Consider the following 10,131-nt stretch of genomic DNA (forward strand, 5'->3'; position numbering starts at 1 on the left):
CATTCTCCTTTGGTCACCGCATCTTCCACCGTAATTCCCTTCAGTTAATTCTGCCTAATTTAACATTCACTTCAACTTTACAGCCGCCCAATTCACGGCTGAGAGCCAGGAAACAAATGCATGAGAAGAAAGAGAGAGAGAAAAAAAAAAGGAAGTCTGAGGGGCCACTTGTTACAATTAGTCCTCGACTCTTGTGGGGCCGCCGCCATCCAAAGATACAACAAAGACCCAAAAAGAGCTGCCGCCATGCAAAGATAAAACCAAGATCCCCCTCCGCCCCAAAAAACAAAATAAAAAAAAAAAAAAAAAAGAGCCACCAGTTTAAGGGGACGTTGGCATGAAAATGACATCATCGTGGCGAAGGGCTCACGTAGCGACCAACCACGGCTCATCTATTTTCTGGCTTTGGTCATGTGACGTTCACACGCTCGGCATCAGGCGCTGTGGTGTCATTTTCAGTCGACAGCAGGTGGCAAAAAGACCGCCCCAAGCGATGCATAAAAACAAGCGGATTTTGCAGCTTAATTCATATTCCACAAACCCAATATTAATTAGAATACCGTGTTTAGATGAGTGGGGGCGCACAGAACCGATCACTCCGAAGAACATTTTTGACTAGACTTCCTTTTTAAGCCAATATGCATTTCTAAGAGCATAACATCTACTTCATACAACAAATGTGAAGTTCAATGGAGAACCTCAGAGGCATCTAATGGTGATATTGACTGAACGCCGTTAACTGTTGCTCCTTTAAACGTCCAACAAACTGATTCAAGCATCGCCTGATTTGGGGCCTAACAAAGACTTCCAATTGGATGGATTTACAGTGGCACTCCAAGCTGGGGGTGCACGACAAGAACTACACCATAATGTGACTCAAATGGTTTTAGGAAAGACCTCAGTTGCCCCACCAGTTTGGAGTTTTTCAGTGAGCGCCGCCCTCAAGTTTTAGCTATCATCACTTTTAAATGACGTCGACAGACAAGACTGCAATCTGTGTCAAGTCAGAGATCAATACTGATACTGATTGAGCGAGCGCCCTGTGATGTCGTTACCTGGGAGGATACGTGGTCAACATAATTCTGTTAAATTACAGTATTCATTCGCCTTCAACTTCCTGCGCGTGTCTTCACATGCAAGGCGGCAAGAGCACATCTGAAGAACTCGCATTCCTCTCACTGCCTTTTAAAAAATGTTCACGCAAAGTCAAGTCAGCGCCGCAATTCTGCTGGCATTCAGAGCAGTAAAAGCTATTTTATGTGTGCGTTGAGGGTGTCTTACCGGTATTGAAACATTACAGATGAACATGAAGGCTATTCAGAAATTTGTTTTTTACAGGAAACATTAAACGAACAGCTATGACATCTTCACAGGGCCTTCCTTTGCGTACTTGATGTAGCAATTACCGTCAATACATTGGGAGCTTAAAGGAAACTTGACAAAATGAGAGGTTCAAAGCACTTTGGCCCAGTTGTTATTTTTCCTAGTATTTTATCTATTCTTTTTGTTGTGTTTTTTTCATGGATTCAACTAAGATTTTTTTAAAATTGTGATTAATCGCATGATCGCCAAAGTTAACTTGTGGTTATTCACAAATTAATTGCACATTTTGAATCTGCTGTGTACGATAAATATATGTTTTGCACTTTGTACTCTAAGCATACGTCTGGACACATCTGCTCATATTAATCCAACGCATATCGCCAGTGAGATACTGACACAAAAATACTGACATGTTATCTTGAAGTTACAGTCCCTCAAGAGCAGCGCTAGTGCAATATGATTTTTTTTTTCAAATCGTACTATTACTATAGCTGACAGAACTGAATGATAACTTCTTCCAACACATTTCTTTACTCAGCATTCCTATTTGTTATTTGTGTGTTGTTCCCCTCTTTTCCCTTGCAGTTACTTCACATATCACTGTGCTTCCTTTCAAAATTTCCCTCCAATGGCCATTCACAATAGAGCTGTGCTTACCTGCCAACTCCATCGTAGTTTAACTTGTTTTTTTTTTCACAGCGTACACAGTAAATCCTTGCTTTCCAAAAAGCAGCACTACCCATTGTATTTCCTTATCCACATATCCTTTACTTATTCTCAGCGAACATCTCGTCAAACATTTCCAAGCTTCCAATTTCTTTTTACCTTCATGTTTTTTTTGCCATGAATTTCTTCTTCTGGCCACTTAAGTAACGTACTACAGGTGCGTTATATCCATTCGTGCACCACACTGCCCCATACAGGCCAAAAAGCGCACAGCAGGAACAGCGCAGTAAACAAGGCCCATTCGACGGGCGCCGTACCAAGCCAATGAAGGGTTGAGACTGAATCGTGTTAAAACAAGTCGCGTCGTCAAAGGGAATTTGTGTTAATGTGTTGACAACGTGTTAATTTTGAGACCGGAAAATGGTGGTCTGTTTTTGTGTATTTTTTGTTGAATGTGTTTTCCCTAATTTTTTCGTCTATTATTTTGTTGAGTATTTTTGTTTTGTTTTGTTTTGTTTTTGAGTGATTTTTTAAAAACATATACATTACATTATAAACATTTTGCCAGTTTGCTTTTAAAAATACTAATCCACATAAATACATAAATAAAATCCCTTTCATGTTGTATTCTAAGAGAATGAGAAATACGTTTTTCAAAAGTTATGGTAAAAAGTGTAGAATCCCAAGTCGATTGACATGCAGAAGATCAGGTCAGATTTGTTGACGTTGACCAAATAAAAGCTAAACCAATGGATTCATTCTCTCATCTTTAGCTTGACCATTGACATTCCATTTGTTTTGCTCAAATGCAGAGCACCAGAGTGCCTGGACTGGGTGCAAGCTTCACATGCGCACAAGTGTTGTCCCGCATCAGAGAACAAACCTTTTCAGGTCCTTCAGTGCCATAGTGCCGCTGATTGCACAGGCACCAGCAATTTCCTAACCAACCGCCACCTGAACAATGATGTGTTCGCCTTTCAGACCCTCCGGCCTTTCAAAGCAGAATCATTTCACAGTTTGGAACGAGATCTCCATAGCAACTCCTCTTTGAGGGGTTTAGAATCACCATCCAATAATTCTATGATCATCGGGCCTTGCCATTCCCAGTGGTTCTTTTCACAGTGGACAGAAGGAGGAGGCGGGGGGACAAGAAAGGGGGGTGGGCTGAGGAGGAGGAGGAAGCAGGAAGAGTCTCTAGTCTATTTCAGGCAATTTATCTTGCAGGCCCATTAGAATTCAAAATATTGCGACCTTCAATCACCGAAGATTTTATTTGGAGCCGTGGCGATCTCCACTCAGGATGGAAAGGCATTTTGCTCTAATCATCCGCCACGAGTGGAAGCTGACAAAAAGAAAAAAAACTCTTCATTCTCGTTCGAGCAAAAACGCTCATTTAAATGCTGTGACAGCACGTCAAACACAAAGTGCACAAAAGGAGGATGATCCCGCCACCGCTAAATGATCAGCACACGTATTTGCCAGTATTGCTTAAAACAACGACTGATATGAACTGAAAACAAAACGTTCATGCCATAGGGCAGTTTATTTTATGACAGATTTTTAATAGCAAAAAAAGGATTAAAAAAACATGTTTGCTTTCAGTCATGAGTGGCAAGTCTAGTGGTATTTAAAAAAAAACATCACTGGCTGCTATTGGGAGTCTAGAGTCTAGACTCCCAATAGCAGCCATGAAAATAAAATTACAAATCTGATATTGAGTAAATCGAGTAAATCCTTCTCGGCAGTAGTTGGCGCTATACTGCGGCAGTTTGACGCATCGGCGAATCGTCATGTGCGTTAGGAAGAAAAGTTTCGTTCACAATATTTTGTCATTGTCTTTAAGGACCTTTCATGTCTCAAAAGTTATCAACGGGTCAGTACTCTGTATCGGTGAGTACTCAAAGAGTGACTACTTGCACTGGTGTAGGTCTGAAAAACATTTGGTACCGAACATCCCGAGTCAACAGTACAGAGAGTGATTGCGCAACAGAGTTCTCAGTACTGCGGGATGGACAACAAAAGTGTGATGCCGGGTGACAGCCAAACAATGGCGAATAGTGTAATAATCCAGTCAACTTCAATCAAAGGGAGGGGCAATCAATGATTTACCATAAATACTGTTAAACCAGTCGGTCACACTGCTACCTCAGGTAGCGCTGGCACTGTATGACCCGGAGAAATACTCATCCAACTGTCAATCACTCTATCCATCCATCAATTTTCTAGACCGCAAATGAGTCGCAGGTGAGCTGCCTCTGGGCAGGAGGCCGACTGGCACGATAGCCTACCAATCGTCACAATGGCATGTCAAGTTGCCAGTTCTGTTCCACAACAGCGGGGTGTGTCAGCGGTGGTGTCCCATTTCCACTCCGCATCATTGGTGAAACATTCCGTTCAGCAAGTTGTCACAAGATTTTAGGATCCATTTGAAAAATATGCCAAGCACTGTCTTAAATTGCAATGTTGACAAGCGCACCTGCAAAGTTCTGTTGTGACATAATGTACTGCAGTGCGCGAGCTAGCTAGTTGCTAGCTTGCGATCGATCTATCTATCTATCTATCATTTTTTTGGTCACAATTATGTGATAGTTTGATATGGGTAGGGTTAGGTATTAGGCGGTTAAGGTTAGGATATTCTTTTCAAACACTCTACTTAATCGATATTTTGTTTCAATGACAATGGTGAACAAGAGTCAAAAGGCCTGCGTGTGACTGTGTGGAAAAACAAGGTAAACGACCTTTGAATGATTCAAGTCTTCAAATGCATGCAGTTTGAAGAAGACAAAAGGAATCCGAGTTAATCCTTCTTGTTTCTGCTGTTAGAGTTTAAGCCGCTCCCACCTGTTTTAAGAGCATCTTTTTCATGCCATTGACATAAGTGGCATTTATGGGCTTTTTTTGTACAAAGACAACTATGATATGAAACAAACTGGCAACATGGCATTGTGACACCTGGCAGGTGACTGTTCCAGTCTTTTGTACAAAACAATCCAGAATGTTGGGTGACATTGACTCAAGTAGCTAGTCGTTTTTTTTTTTTTTTTGTTTTGAAACCCAAATTGTGATATTTTTTGACCCAGCAGTTTAAATTGTTACCATTATAAACCCTGTGTTAAATGTATACCCAAAGTCGTAAGGAACACTTACAATTGCTAACAGTCAATATATGCAAACCAATGTTAGCATCCGCCCATCCTTTTCATTTTCATTTTTAATGTCATTTCTGGGGACAATTTCTACCAGATTGGGTTACTTTTACTCAAGTTTGGATTTGGGCGGTCCGAAGAACTGAAGCTGGGACATATTCAGAAAGTTCCTGCCCGTTCCCTCCTCAACTATGTCCCCCAGCTCATGGGCATTATTGCTGTAATATCCTTTTTTTTTTTTTTTTAAATAAATAAAGTTTAAAGAAGGGAAAAAAAAAGAAAAGACCTCGCTGTGAAGTTGAAGAAGAACCACGAGTTCTTGGTTACATTTCAAATGTGAGCATGTGTGGCCTTGGCAGAGGTACATATCCTTACACGGAAATTCGTCAGTTAAAAACGGTTTTGCAAAGGACACTGCCAAAACAAGGCAAGAGGAAAAAAAGAGATGTTCACCCTTCCAAAATGTCTCTTGATAACTTTTAACGCTTCCAAAAGCACACATGAATGTTGATGGTGCATACACAGCGCGAGATCAAACAGGCATGCGATGCTAGCGTAATTCAAACCATGCCACGGAGCTTCTGAAACTTAACACAGACAAGAACCCTCTGTACTTCTGTCACTCGCTTTGAGGGAGCCTTTTCAGAGGGAATGTGCGCTTTGCTGCGACTTAATGAATTGCGACTTTTATGTTGATCTCTGCACCTAACGCACCGAATGGCCTGTGAACAAGAAGTTGCGCACGACCGAGGCGCGCGCTTTGAAAAGGCTGCAAGTCTTTCAACAAGGCTTTGAGCTGGTGTCGTAACGCTCGCCAAGCGCTGTTACACCATGTGGAGTCGCTCACGAGGAATGCGGCAAAGTGAATTCAAGCTCAGCCTTTTGACTCACGTGTCATGTGGGAGCTGTCATCGCGGGCGTCGAGGACAGGAAGGCATTTCCTGGCCTCGGCCTGCGTGAGCGCCTTTTAGCAGGCCGGCAGAGTGGACAATGGGAAGAAACGCTAGCATTTTGCAATGCGTTGCACAATTATGTATTCATAATTAATCCCCCTATACCAGGGGTGTCCAACTCGTTTTGGGCGTGTCTCAAATACCGCTTGAAAGAATACTTGCCACGACTCTCCAAGTGGCAGCGTCATGACCAATGTTAAAATACTCCAGCGTAGTAGGCCCATGTGTCCATCAAAGACAAGACATTTGATATATTAAGAAGATATTATTTGGAAGCCTCTGGAACATTATGCACAGTTTTGGTTTCCACATTTCTCGGCTGGTTTAAATCGAGAAAAATATCAGCAATAGCAGCTCGGTCTTGCCAAAGAGAGCGAGACCACCGTGAGCAGATGTCAAATGTGAGAGAGGGGTGAATGGCGAGACATCCTACCTGCTTGGCTTGTGGAGCTGACAGAGGAAATCACAGTGCCGGTCCGGAATGGGCACTCTGCTTTCATTTTGGTCAATGGTGCAGAAGGAGAAATTTTCAGCAGTAGCCTGACTCTTTGTCAGTACGCTGAAAAAAAAAAAGGATGATGTCCTGAAAATGTAAACAGTGGTGAAAGGGTGCTGTTGGGTTGACAGTCAAATCCACCCAGAAACACATCAGTGCCTCATGCAAGTTGATGCATACCGTATACCAGCACTGAGCAGCCATTAATAGAATTCATGTATCAGAATCAAACAACTCCGGCATGCTATAATCACACCTAAGAGCCAGTTGGAAGCTCAAGTATTCTTAAAAATCTACAGACAATAGCAACTGTCAGCCCTTTATAATGACACATCATCATTTCCTGTAATCCGGGACAATCCCTTCTCTCAGTGTTTGGCAGTCCTATGAACGTGAAATTGCTCAACGTTGCAAAAGTGCATATAGTCACTCTTTAGATAAAACCATGATTGGCGCTTATGCCAGGGGTCACCTTGGGGCGAGGAAAACAGGAACAATCCACATCGACACAATAAGCACCATCGGGTGCACAAGTGGGCATTGGAACAGAGACTAAGTGCTTCTTTACTTTACTACAATAAATCCTCAAGGGGGATTTCATGGAGGGATTTTCAAACAGGTGGGTTTTGTTTGGTGTTTTTTCATCGAGTAAATCGGATGAAAATTGATGTGCGTATGCCTTTAAAGGGTGTGGCCTGGCCTAGTGAGTGATGTGAGAGTCGGCTAATGAAGCTGTAGAGTTGCCTAATGTGACCTTAACAGCCACCCGCTAACTAGCTAAGTGTTAGCCAGTTGAGCGCATCTTTGCTAGCGTCAGTGTTGGTCTTAGCCGTTTGTGAATGAAAGTTTTTATTATCTCCTCTGTGCTATTTGTCCAATAAAGTCATTGATAGTGTACTGGTGGCTGTGTCAATCCTTGACCGTTTTGTGGTTGCATTAAGCTAGCAGTGCTAGGCTATCCTGTATTAGCTCATTAAAAAAATGTATTAGCAATCAGAGATGATGAGTTGTGATGTATTGGGAAGTTCTGTTTTTGAGCAAACTTTGTAAATTTCAAGGCAAAGATTTCGCTTTGTCCTTTTGATGTAACCAAACTAGTTATTTGGTCAATCTGTTCACCCTAACATGAAGCTGAAGGGAAACCGCGGGGGGTTATCAAACTAAGGTTGGAATTCATATTTATTGGATTGCTGCATTGAGTTATTGTTTTAACAATTGGATGAAACTTAAGCCGTTTGAAATCCTCATCTCTGCACAGAATGTGACACAACTTGACACACCAGCGATGAAAGGACTTGAAGGATGTGGAGTGGTAGAAATGACATGAAATGAAAACATTTGTGATCCCGTTAAATATTTCGACATCTCTCTTCACATGAGTTTCAAGGATTTTGGAGCATTACAACGTGACAGCTGACCAACCGTGAGACAAATCGTAAGGCCTGCAGGCCTTGACATGGAAGTGGAATCTGACCTGTGATTATAATGTGTCACTTATGTTTCATGAGGTCTTGTCTAAGCACGTTTCATGTGCAATCATTTTGTGTGTGTGTGTGTGTGTGTGTGTGTGTGTGTGCGTGCGTGCGTGCGTGCGTGCGTGTGTGTGTGTGTAAAATGGCTGTTAATCCTAATGAAGCAGCGTCATGTCTACCAAAACGTGTTTGTTTCCTTTTCTTGAACGATCATTTTATTCATGACCAACCAAACAGTGAAACGCCCTCTAATGTGAAGATTGAATTGTTATCTAACACAAGAGCTGTAAAGAATTCATTTTGTGACCGTGATCATAATGAGTAACACGATCTCAAATCATCTTTCCCCATTGAAATGAACTGAAATGACGCTAATCTGTTCCAACCTTACAAACGACAGCAACAAAAAAAGTATTTAAGGTGTTTAATTTTGTTTTTTAATAAGAAAAAAGGTCTGTATTGCATCCTACTTTATGTGAACATACATGGATGGATGGACAAGAAATACCTAATATCAGTTGGAAATGGTTTAAAGGTGGCAAATTGATGACAATTTCACCTCCTCTCCTTTAAAATAATACACGTACAATACGTCCCCATGTGTGAGACCAGGAAGTGGAACCTCTGAGAGTAAGACGCCCGGGAATCAATTTAGCCCACAGAAAATAATGTACATTCAATTAATACACTGCCGAGTCAAACTGTCACCAGGCTTAAATGTGCTGTTTGAATTTCTCAGCCTTTCTCCTAACGCATGCGATGACTGTGTGATTTAACTTCCAGGCTATTGATGACCAGTCTCATTGCTTGTATGATGCACCTGCATGTACTACACATGCTTATGCACGACATTACCGAAGGCTGCTGTATGGCTGTACAATTTGTCATCAACATAAATCATCTTCCACTTACCGAACGTTGGGCAGGACGACAATTTCTATGTTCAGTGATGTGCCGGACCTTCCAATCAGAGGTGGACTTTTGGCATCGTATCATCTTCTTTCTTTCCCCTGGGGAGACATTGGAGATGTCATCATAAGCCACTCGTATGATATTTATATTCTGCTCCTGATACCACACACCTGCCTTGGAGCCATTTCTGGCACGTTTTCAAAATCTCAAGACACTCACTGAGAGAGAAGCCAAGTCTGCAGAGGCAGCAGAGTGGACCGCATTGGAAATGGCTCACTTCATGTTTTCAAATGAGAAGACGAAATCAAAGTTGACATCGGGAGCCGCAAATTGAACAATTGTACTGTATTGTTGACTGTTTGAGAGTTTTTCCCGTTAAACTGGGCTGCTGCATCACTCACTGGCCACAACATTAGGTACACCTGCACCGTGTAATCCAAAGTGTAATTCATCTTTCCAAATGGAATAATGCCCAGTTTTGGCTGACACTGTCTGAGGTTACACATCATTGTGGCTCATGTGAAGAGACCTTAATGTTTTGCCTCTTTCTCAGCTAAGCACGGTCAGAAAAATATGCAGCTCCCAGTTCGATGCAGTGTAGTTCTCCACTTTTGCCACCTTTCAAAACAAAAGTACCATGAACAACAAGGTGTTATCATTGAAAAGGATTTTTTTTTCCTGTGCAGAGACGCCTAATATTGTGTCAGGTTCATGCAATGTCTCCTGCAATGACACCCACATAAATATTCCACTTTGTTGAATTTCAAACTTGCACGTTCTTCTTACTTGTTACAACCACAGCAGAGCAGACATCATTAATGTTAAGACTAGGTTTAATTACTCAGAATGTAAAAGACCTCTTGACAAATTGCTCATATAATTGCGGCAAATAATTTGCCTCAAATGTAACAACCACATACTCTAATAGGGGCGCACGTCACATTTGTACTGTTTGTGAGAGACAGGATTTAAATTGCATGTCCTCACATCAACTCGCCCTCTGCAGAGACACAAATTAAACCACACAGGGGCACAATTGCACATTAAAAAGAAAACCGGCCAACAATCCTGCAACCTGTCTAGAACAAAGTAGTTGAACAGGCAGAAAGTGAGGCAGTCAAAATGCGGGTGTGAATGAGGCGAGCGCAGGCTGCGGGGGGGGG

The sequence above is a fragment of the Hippocampus comes genome, unplaced genomic scaffold, assembly GCF_001891065.2.
Source record: "Hippocampus comes isolate QL1 unplaced genomic scaffold, H_comes_QL1_v1.1 scaffold359, whole genome shotgun sequence".
NCBI lineage: Eukaryota > Metazoa > Chordata > Actinopteri > Syngnathiformes > Syngnathidae > Hippocampus > Hippocampus comes.